The sequence below is a fragment of the Neopelma chrysocephalum genome, unplaced genomic scaffold (assembly GCF_003984885.1).
Source record: "Neopelma chrysocephalum unplaced genomic scaffold, ASM398488v2 Primary Assembly neopelma1_59, whole genome shotgun sequence".
Lineage (NCBI taxonomy): Eukaryota > Metazoa > Chordata > Aves > Passeriformes > Pipridae > Neopelma > Neopelma chrysocephalum.
In genome coordinates, this window is record NW_020897714.1 from 25,347,008 (window position 1) to 25,364,949 (window position 17,942).

The 17,942-nt window shown below is 41.2% G+C and overlaps 1 protein-coding gene across 6 annotated transcripts in view; it reads left to right on the plus strand.

Annotated features, from left to right (window-relative positions):
• The window catches only part of DGKI (diacylglycerol kinase iota), a 210,213-nt gene that overhangs the window by 30,978 nt on the left and 161,293 nt on the right, over positions 1-17,942 (plus strand). Inside the window, exon 1 of one of the 6 annotated variants that reach the window (XM_027680576.1) lies at positions 1,236-1,516. The exons of the other annotated variants lie outside the window; for them this stretch is intronic. The gene's annotated coding sequence lies outside the window, so the exon portion shown is untranslated. Of the gene's footprint in view, positions 1-1,235; positions 1,517-17,942 lie in introns of those variants that run through there. 6 annotated transcript variants of the gene reach the window in all.

The window sequence follows — 17,942 nt, forward strand, 5'->3', positions numbered from 1 at the left end:
GGTCTCTCCATCATTGTCGTTTGTTTCTCAAGCTGCATTATCCTGCCTGTTGCTCTGTGTCTTGCCTTTGCTTTCTCTCCTGACAAATCCAGAGAACACGCAGGCCTGATGCACCCCTCTGCATCATGGGGGCTGTTTCTGCCAAATTATGGATTGGGACTTGAAAAGCTCATAGGAGCTGTGGAGAAAGTAAGAGAGGAGGAGAGGTTGGTTATCAAATATATTTTCCTTTTTTTGATCTCTTTTCTGGGGTGGGGGGTAAAGGGAGGAGAGGAACTGAGCAGCCCATAAAGGTGAGTACCCATGATAGTTTATTTAACAAGCAAACCAAATAAAGATTAGGGTTCCTATGGCAAATGGCTACCAGCAGAAATACCTCAAGGATTTGGGGAGGAGTGAGGAGAATGATGAGATGGTTAACCATGAGGTCCCACCATTTTGGTTTAAAAAGTCCTTTTCCCAGCTGCAGCAGCATCCTCAGCTCATTTGCTGAAGAACGGCATTTCTGTGTGACCAGCACCAGAGGCAGAGAACACATTCTCCCTGTTGAGAGAGACCTTAAAGTCAACAGGCACTGTGTTATTGACAGTCCTGAGCTGTGTTCCCTCTCTGAGGAGTTTGAAGGAGAGGAGTGGGAGATGAGAGGTGATGAGGAGGAGATGGAGGGACCTCAGAAGCTGAGTGGCTGCTGCAGAGGGGACATGAGTTAAGGCTTGTGGATACGATATCGTCTCCCCTACCCTGGGAGGTCCTAGGAGCCACATTCCTTCTTCCAGACATGAGAAAGGTGGTAGAGCAGCTTTCTTCTCTGGCCTTCAGACAATCCAATCTCAACAAAATTGGAGAGGATAAGTGTAGGTACAAGCAGCAGAAAACATTAAAATGTCAGGTTTGTTTGGTTTAGTGTTTTTTTTTTTAATTTTTTTTTTTGTCATTTTCTACAGTACTGTATGTAGTAGCTCCTGGGCAAGCCTGGGTGCTTTTGTTTGTTCTCTGCTTGATGCCAGACCTCCTTCTGAGAACAACATCTCTCATCAGGTATTGTAATTTTTCCATTTCGAGTTAAAATTCCAAACCACATAGTCATTTGATTCTGGGAGTAAGAGAAGGGTGAAGGAGGTTAAGTATAGCTTTTGTTTAGATCAGCACAGCGTGGAAAATAACCATCTTTATACAACCTCAAGGCTCTGTATTGGAGGCCCTACTGAATGGTTCCCTGATCAACCCCAACCCTGAGAGGTTGACTGAGTGACTTCCTTAACTGGATTTTGTGTGTTGATCTCACTTTCTTGATTTTTTTCTTTTCAATAACTTATTATAATCATGCCCTTCTGTCTACTAGAAAAAGCCCCCACACCTCACACTGAAAAAGAATTGTACTTTTCCTTTGGCATCTGGTGGTTGGCACAGCTTCCATTAGAGCTCATGTTACTGCTGAGCAGTGGACATAGAGCAGCGTTCGCTGCTCCTCCTGGGATATGCACACACAAACATGCACCAGCTTGTGCTGACAAAGGTGAGAGAGAGAGTCTGTCAATCAATCTGCTAGTGAAATCTGAAATTAGGCTAATTCTGGTGTTCATGGGGTAAATAGCAAGTTGTGAACTTGTCCTACTCGAAAGAGCTGCTATTTTAGTTGTGTGATATACTGTGTGCCTGGCTCCATGAGTGTTGGCTATCCAGGATTAAACCATGTGATTCATTCCATGTAAGAAGAGAGCACATGGACAGTGTATGACAGAAGACTGCATGTAGCAGGACTGAGACATGCATGGAACTTACAGACACATAAATAACACTTGGGGATGGATGGACTTTTGTTCTGATAAGAAAAACTTATGTCCAAAATTTTGATAGGTCATAGCTGTTAATAAGAGGACCTATCCCACCACTGTTATAAGTGGAGAGGGTGGATGGGGAAGAAAAAAGTTCAGGATATGGGAAATATGCAGTAACATGATGAAGGGAGATAAGCTGATACAAGAACCTGAATAGAATTCAGGAAAATGAAATATAATGAGGTTTCAAACTAGGGCGGGAGGAGAAAGGCACAATGCATTCTGTGTGGGTAGGAATGAAATGGGGGAGTAGAAACTGAACAGGATAAAAGGGGAGGGGAGGAATGGTTAGTGGAGAAAATGAACAGAGTAAGGAAGGTAGAGATTTGTAAGGCAATGGGAGGGAGATTTAATGGGTGAGGTGGAAGAAGGAAGGTAAGCGAAGAAATAAGTGTAATGAGGGCACTGAATTAGAGAGATGTGGGGGTTGGATACCAAAAGGCGGGTGCAGGGAAAGGAGGAGAAAATGTCTGATTACCTAGGGAAAGCAAAGGTTTTTAGAGAGACATTGGGGAGTGGGGGCAGGCGATAGAGAAAACCGTGGACATCAAAAACCTCAGAGAAAAAAACCCCAGAGCTATAAAAGAAAAAAAAGGTTGGAAAATAAAAGGAAAAATGAAAAAAAGAAACAAACCCCGAGAGTGACAGACACTACACTATCAGAAGCTCCTCAACAGTCATGTATGTTCCTGTGAGCTCCTATATAAGCTTATATTTGTATTTCCCCTAAACCTGCAAAAAGCCGCATCTCTATAGAAGTGGGCAGCCAGGGAACAAATGCCTTTGCCAAAGGAAATGAAATCTCCACAGCTACAGGGTATAACTATCTTGATGAGCTAAGAAAAATACCCTCCACACTGCCTCTGCCTGTATATTTGCTACATAAATTTAAGGTCAGAGCACACTTTAATACCAGTTTCTAATACCTTCCTGCTGTTCAGAGAATACCCTTAGTGTACACAGGACTGGGTAGCATACATGTTTTTGAGTAATTTGTATAATAAAGATTTGAGTTTAGTGGTGGGAGCAAATGCTGTCCTCAAGAAGCAGATGTGATCTGTGTATCTTGAGTGGCTCACAGACAAAACTGTACAGTACATCAAATGCTCAAAATTTGTCCTTTAATCAGTGCCTGAAGTATCTTGAGAAGGAGCCTACTGTCATTCTCTTGCATATCTTCTCTGCCCTGGAGCAGCCATGACAAATTGTGACAGGCACAGCTATAGGGAAATTCCCGTTAGCTCAAGCTGCCCAGCCGGTAATGGCATAAAACAGGAGGATGTATGGGATTCTCTGCAAATTCACAAGGTTTGTTCTTGCAGTAGGAGATGTGCCTAGGAATGCTACCACTTCTAAGCCCAGACCTCAGTGTATCTTGTTCTCTGAATGAATTCATGAGCGTGGCCTGCGGCGTACTATTTCTCCCTTGTTCTGGTGTCCTGCAAAACAGCATATTAAGGAAAGCTGTGATGCCTTCCCCAGGCACTCACTTGTGGCTAAACTCTGTCAGAGAGGGAAGTGCCAAATACATGCTCCGATTTGTAAGCACCGTGAAGGATTTCTTCTAGAGGGGGTTGCAGCCATTCAACCGCTCTGCCTAACAGACCTTTTATAAATATTTCATTTATAGTCAAAGATTGAGTCAACAGAGTAAGCCGTGGATGGGGTGAGGCCTCGGGGCTCTTCAGTCAGACAGAGTCTGTCAGGCTCTTTGTGTGGACTTAAATACTGGCATGACTATATTTCTAGGCAAGGCTTTACTTTTCCAGGCTTAGTTTCAGCCTACATCATATCTCACCTTGCCCCTCCTGATCTCCAGTCAAATTTCCTCTGCAATTGTCACCATCAGGAGCAGGTTTTAGTTCACCACTCCTTCAACTTACCCTTTCATTGGGAAATGACTTTTTCCTTTCATCTGGAAACCTTTCATTCTGGTTTCCTCTCTATACTCTACACTAGAATTCTCCATTAATAGTAACTTCTGTGTGTTTAGACCTACTTGAATTAAAATAGGTTTTTATATTAGAGCTGCATCTGAAATGCAGAATTTCAGTGGTGGGCTGAACATGGGTGGAAATCAATCACGCCTTTGGCTAATCTACAGAAAAATGCCTTTCTGCTTGTGCGAGGGTTACAGGCTTGTGTGTCTGTCAAAAAAACTCCAACTCTTTTGTAATTTTTGAAAGGATGGTGGGAAAAACATTAGTTTTGTAACACTAAAAGTAAGTGAGGAGGCATAAAGACTTGGATGGGGCTATGCTGACTGTTGAGTCCTGTTTCTGTAATTGCAGGTAACCATATAATAATTAAAAATTCTGGATTCAAAAGGAAAAAACTTTCTAAATTTCCTTGTATCACAATTTTTAAGGAACTCTTATATCCTTGTAACAAGGTTAAGCCCTCTAGCACAACATTTGAAAAACTCTTCTGTGCTGCAAGTAACCATCAAGTGAGATGTCAGACATTGCCAACCTCCTGTGTTGCTGCAGGAGTGGGAATTTGGTAGCGAAAACACCCAGATGATCTTGGGGAAATACACAGTGCCATCTGCTATTTGGAAATATAAGAAAGGTGTCTGCTGGTCTGAGCTTGTGGGAAAGTCATTGCTGGTCTCAAGGTGGTGATGGCTTCAGTCACAGGTATATGAGCAAGACACTGGTCAAGTAGCTGAGGGTTTTACTGGTTAACAGTGCCAGTGCTCCCCATCCAAGGTATCAAATGATGGATATTCATTGTAAGGAGGCCAACCAGTAGAGAAATTAAAGGAATGTAAGATGTTATTTCTAGTCTGTGACATCCACTAAATCTATTCAAGTAAACCAAGATTTATAAAGAAGGTTAATTTGTTCTCTTATGCAATCTCAAAATAATAGCATAATCTGTTAGGATGCCTAGCACTGATCCTGACTAAACTGCCTCCCACTTTTTTGGTGGTGTTAACTGCTTTGTGCAAATGTAACAAAGATGGGGAAGGTCAGTCATTCTCCACTTGATCCCTGTCTCACTGTTACTGTAAATTGAACCTGTATCTTATCTGTAAGTGGATTTTATCTGTTCCCAACTGGTGTTAGTGCAGATGTGTGTAAAACCTCTATCATCTTAATTGTGAGTGCTGCTGGTTTGTGTTGAACCAGCAATCTTGTTTTGGAAAATTCTCTTGTTTTTTTTGGACATTAAATATTTAAAGCTTCCATTTTAGTGTGTGCTTTTTGGCTGGTGAAAGGAAAAACTGTTTGAATGCTTTTCTTCTTTGTTTCCCCCGTAGTGTGCTTGCCCTCCTGCACTGACTAGGTAAGCAATTTTATAGAAGGGAGGTTTTTTCTTTTGCTCCTGATGCAGCTTTTCTTGTCAGCTTCAAGCTGCAAGTTTCTCAAGATGAAACCTCCACCTTATGCAGATCTTTGGAGCTTTTTTAAGAAAAATCCTCCTCCCACTCCTCAAAGTTGTGTGGCTTTGTACCACTGTTCTTGCTGCATGCCTGCTGCCTGTTGCAGAGCTGCATGGAGTCTTGGCTTAGATTCTCTTTTTTTCCTCCTCTCCTGTGGTCTGAGATACTGCTCTTGTGTCGTGACTGGACACTGTCTGTATGTGATAACAGCTCTGCTGCAGTAAATTGTAAGAACAAATGGTTTCTCCTATTGAAAGCACCAGCTTTTCTCTGTCTCAGTATTTGACTGAGAATTAGGACAAACAGTTGCTTATTTTCACATTGCTGTACTCCTGCAATCTAAAATAGCTTTCAGAAAGAAAATGAGAAAGTCCTGAGTGCATCTATGAGTTCATCAGCTCTGAAATAGGAGGTAGCTACTGTGAGGACAAAATTGGTGCTGATACCTTGGCATGTGCTGGAGCCAATACTTTCCTGCAGCTGCTTTCCTCAGCAGGAAGAATTTTAAACTGCTCCTTGCCTTATTCGTACTGATGAAGCTTAGCTGGCTCTCAGTGAGTGAGAACTGACCCTATATTAGTGTTTGTAGAGGGTAGACACCAAGAATTTCCAGAAATAAGAATTTTATGTAAGGGGGAGAAAAATCGATATGATCTGCAAAGACCAACTGGATACAATGACTAAGACAAAAAGAGACAAACATTTGCCCCAATTCAGGAGCAAGTAATTTTGGAGGCTCCACCATGTTAGGGTAGCTTTTTGTGAAAGGAGGACAAAATGCACTGAGAGCAGTGTGTGCCTGTGCCTGACTTTCACAGCCAGAGGTAGAAATGCCCCAAGGAGGCTTTCATACAGCACTTCTCCCTGATCACAGGCAGAAAATCCCAGCTGGTTCCTGAGAGGCAGGTGGTTCTTTGTATGCTCTACAGACTGAGTTGGGAGATGGGGTAAGGGGAGCAGTGGGTGGAACCTGCCAAGAGCCTGAGTGAATCATGCAAAGGTAATTTCTGTACTGCAGGACTGGAAGGGACCGTGGGGAGGGTAGTCAGCCAGCAGGTGTTGGCAAAAGGCAACTGCATGGAGTATCATACCTCCCCCAGCCTTTGGTGATGGGCCAAGCAAGAGCAAGGTTTTTCCAGCTGGAACCTACCTCTGGCATGTCTGATGAAGGATAGATGAGGAGGTTGCCCTAGAAGTGTCCAGAACCAACCAGAGATGAGGCTGGAGGCTTTGCTGCTGAGTCAGTGCCTGAGGCAGCCTGTGCCTCCTGCCAGCCATGCAGAGACAGCTGTGATTCCCCTGCACTCACAGACTGACAGCCTTTGCCCTCTGAGCTGTGAGCATGAGCACTCAGACTTTGCAGAGGTACCTGGAGCTTAGCGCAGCTCAGCAGAGATCTCCTCCTGACCCTTTCCAGCCCTATTTACAAAGACCCCTTGCCACCAGCTAAATATTTTGAGCTTCACGGTTGCTGTTAAAAAAAAGGTAAAAAGGCATTTAAACTCTGCTTTGCAAACTATCCTGAAGATTTCATAAAGTGGATATTTTTAGCATGTCATAAAAATATAAAGACTCACTCTTATTTTTATCCCTTCAGTCTCTGCAAAATTAATCGAAGGCATTTACCTTGCTTTCCTTTGCTTCCTTGACTTTGAGAGACTAGCTAACTTTAGGACCCAGGAGGGAATGCATCATCAGATGTTGGCAAACGCTGGCCATGTTTTGTGTCTATTTATAGTAAGTGTGTGTCGAACCACCTTGTCGTTCTTTTCTTAGCATCAGCTGGACGAGCACAGCTATCAATTATCCATGAAGCTAATGATAATACAAGGAAAGCTATGTAAAGCAGGTGCTCAGAGGAGAGAGAGAAAAAGAGGGGGGAGGTAGGTGATAGGACAGGGAAAATGAGGTTTTAGGAACTGAAAAAAATCCCTTTACTCAGCCTGAAAACCCTTATTATCTGTAATAATTATTAATAACAGGGGAGCCTGCACAAAGTCATTGTGGCTGCTTTCAGCTGGTACGTCCCTCCCAAATGTTATTTCCCTCATTTATTTTCATTGTGTTGGCAATCAAAGGCAGTGGGGGTTTTTTGCCTTTTTTTTTTCCCTACTCCCTTTGCTTTTAATAGACCTTAAGCTGTGTGTTCTCCTTCCCCCACCTCTCTGTCCTGGGTTCTGATATTTGGGTTGATAATAGCAGGTTCTAGTTTCCCTGTGAAAAACTGAGCCTCTGGTATTTCTCACGATTGGAGATTGCATGTACACATTTGTTTCCTCTTTTGTCTCCATTTCAGAGAGGATTTTGCCTGCAAGGACTCTGGAGGGAGAAGGGGGGAAGTGAAGGGATGTCGTTCTACTCATTGCCAATGACAAAGCTGATTGTCAGCTGTTTATCAACCTTCTTTTTTTTTCTTTTCTTAGTGTCTTTGCTGCTTTTATCTCTGAGTGCAGGGGAGCAGGACAGTGTGAACTCTGCTCTTGACAGCAGCTCAGGTTCTGACACCATCTGCCACCTAATCCACTTCCAAGGAAGGGTCTGACGTTTGTGTGCATGTGTGTGCACATATACTCTCCCCACCCGGACATACATCATTTTGGCAGACTCACATTGACCAGCTCACAAGCAGCATTTCTCTTCTAAGAATTGGCCTTTGGTGTTGATTCTTTTCTTCCTCCTGATTTAGATTTCCCTGATTCAGTTTGACATGCTATGGTGGGAGGCACTTCTCAATTTCCTACCTAGCCTGGCTCTCCGAGGTGTGACTTTTCCTGGAAGTTATGAGTGTGAGATGCATGGATTTCTTTTGCAAAAGCAGCAGGAAACAGAACAGGTGCAAAATGTCTGTGTCAGGTTCCTTGGATAGCTGGTAAGTGGGCTCTTGCAGGAACTGTTGAATTTTAAGCTTTTCAGTGACATAATGGCCAGTCTGACTGCTGTCTGCAAGCACTGAATGTGTTTCAAGCTTTGTAGATCTCCTTTCTCTCAGAGTACATGAAGAATGACAGTTACTGTCACACGTGATGCTGCGGTGTATCTGCTGATGTTTTTAGATGAACTGTATTCAACACAGTTCACTGATTGTAATGGATTATGTTTGCTCATGGCACTCAGTACTGTGCACATTCAGTGCTGTGGAAAACGGCTTGAGAATTGAGATGAGAAGAGGGGCTTTGGGAAGGATGGAGAGGGAGGGAACAGTATGTATTCAGAAAAGCCAATTGTTTTGCTTGCAATAATCAGTTGTGCTATTTTTCTGGGCTATAGTAATGAATGTTTGAATTAACTTCTGGAAAACAGTATATGTCTCTACTGCTGGGTGGCTTTTGCACCTGAGTGTTGTGATTTCTTCCTCCTGAGTGCTCATGCATAATCCTTTCCTCCCCCTTGAAAGAGTCTCTGTTGTGAAAAATGGGGCTTTTTCCTGGCAGAGGAGGAAGGATTAGTGCTTCTTTCAGAAGTTAACACAGTCTTCAGAAAGGGATCTCTGCCTCTGCCAAACAAATAATGCAACTTGCCTGCAAAGCTGAGCAGAATGCTGCCATGTAATGCAGAGGGTTTGATGCAGGGCTTCCTGATGGATATGGAAAGACAGCCGTCATCTGCAGGGGACTTCACTCTCATTGATTCCTCTGAAGATCTGCTTTGCTTTGTGGTTGGATTTTTTCCCCCTTCCATCTGCCTTTGTTGACCCTCTCCCTCATTTTCCAGGCACATACTAAAGGCAGGATGCTATTTGCCTGTGTGAGCATCATACTGAGCATGGCCCAGAGGAATCCTACTGTTCAGTTGCCCTTCATTTCATCAATCACACTTAAAACAAAATAAAAAAAAAAATCAGTTTCATACTGAGTAATGCTTATTAATGAAGAAAGCAAAGGAACTTTATCCTACCAATTGAAGGCAGATTGCTGTAGAAAAACTAGTTTATCACCAACTTTTGCTAAGTGCATTTTATTTTTCTCATAGCAGAAAAAATGATTTTTTGATTCTTTGAGGTTATTTGTGGAGGTGTTGAAAAAAAGGTTTCTATTGAGATCATATTGACATCTATTGATAAAGCCTGAAAACTTCCTTTCCCATTGCAGAAAATTGCTTTCATTTGTCACTTCTAAAAAAGGTAAGGGAATAATTCTCCACCTTCAACTAGCAATTTAAGATTGATCTGATTAAGACAGAATATTTCAGACAATAGATTAAAGAACTTATCTTCTAACCCTGGTTTCAGCTTTTGTGTAGGATCATTTCCTGTTCACAACAAGACCCTTGCAAGCTTCAGGTTATATTTGAAAGGATGTTCTCCAGAACAGAGTAACAGTGGAACTGGCAGAAGGGTACGATGCTATGGTTTTGTTTAGAGGATGTTGTCCTTCACATTTTGCACTTGTCTGTATAGTGAAAGTAGCAGTGTGCACATGGTGGAACTGGACTTCTGAAGTCACTTTTTTTTTTTTGTTAAACATTGTCTTTTTTCAGTGAAATATGTATCTACAAGGCAATGGGAAAAATGGTAGTGAGTGTTGTGTGTGTGAGAATTGTGCTTCATTTTGAATTCAAAATATTCAGAAAGTCCTCCTTTTCCTAGTTGCTTTGTTTTTCATTAGAAAATATCTTCTAATGACTACTAATTATCACTGATGCATTGGTCATCTAAGATAAAAACAAAGCTCCTTTTACTGCTGGAACATCTCTAGGGAATTAGAAAGCTCTCATTCCCTTCAGTACTAGAAAGTTTAGTGATTTGTTGTTTTCCAGCTTTATCTTTCTGCTTCTGTGTGTCTACCATTCTGTCTCAGCATGGTGATTGTGTCACACAAGCACAGACCTTTTCCAGCCTTCCCTTGAGGTTTTGGCAGACCTACTCAGGGAGGGAAGGGGAATTCCCTTGGGCATGGGTACTCCCTCTGTGCCTCTAGCCAAGCTGCAAGGGGCCCAGCTGGTCCTCATGGGAGATGCAGACTGGTCTTGCAGTTGAAAACTTGGAAAATTCCAAATAAATCCCCGGAAAAACATAAATGTCTGAACTAAATCCAGACATTTTGGGGTCCAATTTCCAGGGAAGTAATATGCGTGTAAGCAGAGCAATGTTGAAGACTTTAGTCAGCTCATTGCAGTCAAGCTTATCCAGCACTATTAGTAAGCTGAAACCCTAAGAAAAAAAGAAAACCTGAGACAAACAAAAAAGGAGCTGAGATTGTCTCCTTTAGTAATGTTGGGAGTAACTGTTAAAAAAAAGGGACAATGGGATGCTGCACCTGCTCCTGGATCTAGCAGTTCAGAATATTTCTGCCTGTGTTATCTATATCACCTGTTTGGATGACTTGAGCTAGCTGTGTTATTCTCTGTGGAGACAAATGTTTCACTGCATTTATTAACCTTACTAGTGAAAAAATAATGTAATTTCTGAATGTGCATAAAATTTAAACCAGATTATATTGTTGGGGTTTTTTAACTAAAAAAAGAAAGGAATAATATTGTATGGCCATGTTGAGACCAATAAACTAATTTGCTGAGCCTGAGTGCACAGTCATTTTTGAAAACATCTTTCATATTTGTTTGTTCGTTCGACTTTTTACTTCAAATTAACTTTGGAAATGTAAGTAATAGGAAGTGACATTTTCATTCCCTTTGTTTTGGAAATGGTGGATATAGCAAATGCTTGCTTATTTCCTCATCTGTAATATGCATATATATGAATTATGGTCAGCATTTCATAAATTGTTTTTAGGCTGAATATTTTTAACAACTTTAGTCTCTTCTGATGACAGGTCAAATAATTAGCTGCAATTATATAGGCAATTGGAAGGCATTGGTCTGTATTTGAAAGTGTAATTTGCACAGCTCCTTAAATGTAACAGTAGCAACTGCTCTACACTGGAGACTCTTGTGTTAGTATTTGTTGCCTTTTTTTTTCCTATTTTTTAATTTTTTTAATAAAAAGGGGAAGTGGTGATCAGAAATACCCATGAAGAATCTGAAAGACTGACGTGAATCTTTGAAAAGTATAGCTTAACTCTGTGTTAACTCAAACAGCAGTAGCTTGTGGTCAAATCCAGGATGACAAGCTCCCATCTGTGTATTTGGGGTGATCTCGAGGCAAACATCTGTTTTACAGTGTGATTGAATTTAAAAACAAGTTACCATCATCTAGAAATATTTGTTGCAAGTAAATTTGAGATTTTTACATCAGGAACAAAATATTACTCTGTTGCTTACTCTCAATACTCTGGATTTTTGATCTGCATGTGCCTATTTTGCACAAAGCAACTAGAGAATACAAGGGGTGACTGATCACCTAGACCGGATGATACTCATCTCGGGTTACTGCAGGGAATAAAGTGTGAAATAGCAGCGGTACTGATGAGGACATGTGATATATCCTGAAAAATCAACAGCTGTTGGTGACAATTGACAAAGCACCAGTGGGGGATCTGCCTCCAGACTGGAGCAGCAAGGTCCCGGAAATCAGGTCATGGGCGAGCTGCCTTGTTGCAGGGGAACTGACTGAGAATCTTGGTATAGCGTAGGGCAGGGTGTAAGTCTAGGGTTGAATTACCATTTCACTTGAAAGGAGGAATCTTACACCTGTTAGACTTTGCAAATATGAAGTTGCATAGATGTGGGATTACAAATGAACACAGAATAAGGAGAGTCCAGTGAAGTAGACCTGAGTTACTTGGTTTTTCAGAAGACTTTTTGATTAAGTTATCTGTCAGGATTTGAAGTACATATCATGAAATGGTGACAATAACAATTAGGAAGTGAGTATAATTTCTGCCAGCTCTCATCTCTGTGCTATCAATTAAATGCTCATTTTAGTCAGTAGGTTCTTAAATTCCTGTTTGTTTTGGTCTGAAGCTGTTCATTTTATATCTCACCCTGGAGGTGGATGAACACAGCTCATCACTGTATCTTTATTCTTTCATTTCTGGGAAATTTGCATGCAGTAGTCTGCTTCCTCAAATATTCCTAACAAAAAACTGCTGTTGCAACCAAATCCTCAAAGACAAACACAGTTAAGACACGCTCTCTCAAAACTCTGGATGAGTATTTGTGCCCATGCCAAATGCTGCAAACGCTTGTAAAGGTATGTACAGATGTATGTCTGGAAGCATCAGTGTAGTTCACAACTGCAACCTCCTGCTCTCAGCACTGATGTTAAATGGCAATCCAACTTCAGACCCTGAATATCCTCTTCCTTTAGGGTGGGTGATCCCTTTATAAGATGATATCGACACACTGAGATAAAGCTGAATGTATAAATGTCCATCTGTTTGTGAGCCTGCATGCTCTTTGGAGAAGCAGGGTATTTCACAGGCCTGTCAACAGGGCAGTTCACATTTGCAGTATATTCATATTTCAAAAAGGAAGAGTAGAAAGTATTTGGTAGAAACTGTAAAGGATGACAGAAATCTCCAAGTAGATTTCGGTGCACCAGGGACTGTGTATCATGGCGACATTCTCTAAATGTCAAGTATTGCGTGCTGGCAAAAATGGTCTAAATTCACATAGAGTGATGTGCTCTGAAGCTGTGGAGTTCTCCAAGGAATAAAAGTCACTGTGGATATTTCAGGGAGGATATCTAAAGAGAGCATTACTGCTGCTGGGGGAAAAAAAAGGGGGGGGAAGACAGAGGAGGGGATTTCTGAGGAACACAGAGGAGGCTAAGTAGAAATTTCAGTGGGTAACTGGGTTCATCCATGTCTTCTATAATTTCCCAAGGATCAGTCTCTTCTGTAACAATCTTATTCTACCTACAATAATCAATAAAATAGTGCACTTTCACTGTAATTAACCAAAAGCAGAACTGAGGTGGGAAACCTTTGCCTAACTCCTACTCTTGCCTTGCCTGCACAGATCTTGAATAAAACTCACCAGGTGTTTCCATATTTATTGAAATTCCCTTAACTCAAGGTTTCCCCTCAGCTTTGGGGTAGGAAATGTTGGTCTAATCACTCTGAATTGTGAAGGAGTCACTGGAGTCCTTTGACTGGAGAGGAGTTCCTACAAAGAGTGAAGTGCTCTACTGCCAAAGGTGTTTATTTGTTATGTTGTTTTAAAGAAAGCATTTGAATTGCTATATAATGTTCCTTCTCTGCTCTCTTTCCTGGTGAATATGTAGGCAGTCGTGAGGAATGAAGAGGAGCTCACATGGCTCTGTATTTGAGTAGGAAACTGCTATTTTAAATCAGGTTTGAAAAGATTATTTTGAAACTGATGATTGTGCCCTTAGAAAAAGCATCAGAGGTGTGGGGACTTGGAAAAATTATAGGGATTGGTGTATTTAGCCCTTTACAGAGTTTTAGGTTGAGATTTATGCCCCTTCATGGGAGGGAAATAGCCAGTCACCTGGATGTTTTGGAAAGACTGAGATACAGGGGTAGAGCTGATGATGCACGACTTGGTTTCTCTGCATCAAGGTCTGAGATTTTGCTTTCAACGGGAGTGCATCTCACACTGTTGGATTCAGCAAGTGTTAGAAAGACTGTGGCTACTACAAGCTACTAAAAGCACTCAGCAGTTTCAGATGGCAAAAATCTCTGCCCAGAGGGAAAATGGTTATGGAGCTGTAGTATCTCTCTCGCCTATACAGAGATGAAGCTGGGAACCAACTCCCGTGGGCTGGGTGAGCTGCAGTGAGTTAAGGCAGGGAGGTGAGCAACATGAGAAGCTGTAGAAGCTCTTGTTCGATGGGTTTGGGATCTCACTAGCAATATGGTCTGTCAGGAAGGCTGTTGGATCTAGGCAGGTAACTGCAGCGTCTGAGGTTTCTCTTCTCTCTACAGCTAAGGAAGCCACCTCAATCCAGTACTTAAGTGCTGCCTGCCATATTTCAGGTTGCTTTGCTATGCACTCCTGTGCATGCTTCCAGGTGAATCTCATTTGCTTCAAAGCAAAGTAGGCAGATGACCTTTCTTTGCAGCTGCTTTAACTAATACGGACTGTGCTCTCTGCAGGAGGTTTTAGGTGAGAAAATTAGCATGTAAAATTGTTAGCATAGTGGTGTTATTCAAGAGTTGTTTTCTTTCTCTCTTTGGGTCTTCATATAAATCACCCTGTGCCAACAGACTTTGGTACTGGGATGTGATTTCCATGAATGATGTGTCTAATATTAATTACAGAACAAAATTGATTCTTTTCTATTTACTGCTTAGAAGGTCATTGATGAGGGTAAGCTCATATTTTAGTGAACTTGTAAATACATGGTTATATCCTATATAGTGCAGAAAGAGTATTATCCAAACAAAGTGGAACTTTGAGCAGTTTAGGATTATGTTCTATGGGAAAAGACAAAACTGCTGTCATTATAAAGTCAATAAACCCTTGAATTGATCCATACTGACATTTTTCTGGGTTGCATCCTCTTCTGCCATTCCCTGTGTGGGAAGGAAATGGTTTTGTGAAAATGTTTCTGCTGATATCAGTGTTGGTGTTCCTGAACACAAAATGAATTCAAATGTTCTGGGCTTCAGTGGCAGCCCAGCACTTCTTGATCCTGGTCAATATAAGTCTTAGTTCTCTTATAATTTACTTGACATGCATTTGGACCTCTTTCTCAATTTTACTTGTTTCTGTCTGTGTTGCTTGCACTAGATAAAAATGTGTTAGCAACAATTTTTGTCTTTCATTCATGGGAGAGAGACCTGTTTCTTTGTTTTATAACTATTTTGCATTGTTGTTAAAGTACTTTTCTACAAAAAGCAAACTTCAGTCTGTATTGTCCTTTCTATGAACAAAATCAGTGATAGAAGAACTGTAGATGTACTCTTCCTCTTAGGTCAGGGCTGCTGATGCTTTTAAGGGGAAAGGGGAAGAAAGGCTTCAGAAATGCACTTTAATTTAGAGATGCATGAGAATTTGAATAGATTTACAATTCTTCTCTTAAAACAATGCAAAGCTGAAGTCTGCAGGGCTTGAAATTGGAAGAAGTCTGAGACAACAAATGGAACTATTGGACTGTATAGAAAATGATTGTCTGCACAGCCCAGTGAACTGAGGGGAATTGCAAGAATAAAAAAATGTACGCAGCTGAATTCCCAGACTTATTTTCTTCTTTGTGAGTGCTTCTAATGGAGACTCACTAGTGGGCTAAAATAATTTAAATCTTAAGGTGTGTCCTCCTTGGCAACCCGGTCTCATGCTGTAGAGGCTCCAAGTGCCTTCACTTCTTTTCTCATTTGTGATGCCATTCCCAGTTTCCTGCAGACACCTGGGACATATTGGCCTCACTGGGGAAGTGGTGTGGGGTAGTTACTGTGCAGAGCTATCTGGCAGCTGAAAGGCAGCATAAACATCTTAGCTGCCTGGTGGAAGCAGCTATTAAGGCACACTTCAATTGCATTGAATCTAAAAATATTTAAATTTATTTAATCTAAATATACACAGAGAAAACTTTGAGCGATGCCTGCTACCTCCACGTTTTATACAGTATTTGAATTGTATCTATAAGAAAGGAAGATACCTATTTTTCATCTAGTGAGGGCATGTTATTCCCTCCCACCTCGACCTCCAGAAATGCTCCAGGAATTATTTAGGACCATCAATAACTATCCCGTGAGCAAGAGCTGTGGTATGTTACAGCTTTAGGGATGAGTGGCTAGTACTTTATTTCCCATACATGTGAGCTTTGAGATAACTGTGAATCCTCTAGGGATTTGGATTTACTATTGATATGCAGACAAATCCCTAAGCCTGCCTGGGATTTGCTTGCATTGAGTTTGGATTGCTCAAGGCTCGAGATGGTCTGAAGTGGCAGTATTTAGTCACACTACTTCTGGTTCCTCTGCCAAAGCTGTTTGTTTATTTTATGATCTAGTTGACATAATGTGTCTTCATTTGCTTTTTTTTTCTTTTTATGAACAACATTCTTCTTAGTCTAGAAGAAACAAAATTGTATTGCATGGGGTGAAGATTCTTGGTCTAGAAACTGATTAAAAAGTAAGACTAGACACAAGTACTTTTTGGTCTAGAGGGGTGTTTTCAGGGATTTATGTGGAGGTAGAACAGTTGTTGCTAAGTGCACTCTTGGAAATTGCTTGGAAACAGGAAATAAACTGTGGGGTGCTGAAACTTGTCTCTAGGCTATTTAAAATGAGAATTAACTGTGGAGTTGCAGAAGGATCAATTGTAATGAATGAATGGACTATAAAATGGGGGTTGCTATTCTGTGTTGATAGGGCTACTTTTCTCCATCTGCACTACATTGCAGTTAACTCAGGCAGGGATGGACTGTGCATTACTTATTACCCATTTGGAGAGAGATTTAGTAGTCACTGTAGATAAGTCTATGAATATTTCTGCTTACTGCTCAAAGAAGAAAATAGAAGGCAGAAAAGGCAACCAGAGCAATAGTAATTTGATCAGTGAAATGGAACAGTTTATGGATGAGAAAAGACTGCATAGAAAAAGTTTTACCAGCTTGAACGGCATGGAGAGCAAACAGAAGTCAGGTAGGGAACAATAATTCAGTCTTTCCTATGATGTAAGAGCCAGAAAACATAAGATAAATTTGTCAAACAGGTTTAAAAGAATGGAAATAATTTTTGCTTACAATTCAATATTGTATAGTGGTTCTCATTGCTGCATAATGTCACGAAGACAAAAATACCTGTATTAAAAGAACAGATAATTGAACACTGTAAAAATGCATTGGTTAACAGGTTAACAGGAATTAGGAGGATTTGATGCAGCCCATTCCAAGGGGACCAAAGCTTTGCTGAAGGCAAGATGGATACGTGGAAGGCAGTATAACTTTGGGCTTGCCACGTTCTCGTGCTTTCTCTATTAGCATCCATTACCAATTTGCTGCAGGCAAAAGCTGCTGGCTTAGGTAAACATTTGGTCTGTCTCAGTAAGATTGTTCTTTTAGTCTTAATGTCTGTCTACAGTGGTCAGAGGTGAGATTATACTACCCTTTGCAGAGTACAGGCTGTGAGCTTGAGTCTGAAAAACAGCTCATCTTGTTAATGTGATACTGAGACTGATCCAAAACCCACTACTAGCAGGGTTGCTGGATCCTGCTGCCTTGGAGTTGCTCAATGTGAGATCCATCCACGCAGGGTGGCACAGACATGCAGGTGCTTGCTCTTGCAGAGGCATCAGGACTGTGTGTGAATTTTAAGCTGAGAAGGGGACCACCCTTGCTGCACTCTCCTAGCAACTCCCCACTAGCCAACTTAGTTGATATGTTACTTGTAAGAACCCGATTCCTTTCTCCTAATAAATAATTATTTAGGGAACCCGTATTTCTTTATGTGGGGCCAGTTATCTAAAATTGTATCTGTGTTACAAGACTCCACATCAAAACACATGAACCTACTCCTACCTCAAGCTGTTGTTCTGGAGCCTCCTTTTTTACAGGTGGTTCCTGCTATGTTCCAGTGTTTTCATTTGTACTGAAAGCTGAAATTGTAGCTGTAATTGTGTGTGTGTTTTAATGGTCTAAAACCAGTTAGGAACTGCAGAGAAAGTTCACTAAGCTTGAAATAATCCATCTTACCCACATGATTCTAGTTTTGCTGTTGAAGGCACAGAAAATCCTTCAAACTTCATAAAGATCAGTCTGAGAAAAGCAATTTTGCTGAGTTGCCAGACAGGGAAATAGCTGCATTTGTCAGATCTCTGATATTTTTGCAAAGCAAGAGAACAGGAATGGAAGCTGAGTTTGGTGGTGTTGTTGGCTTTTCTTTTTTTCTTCTTCACTTTCTTGATGCTCT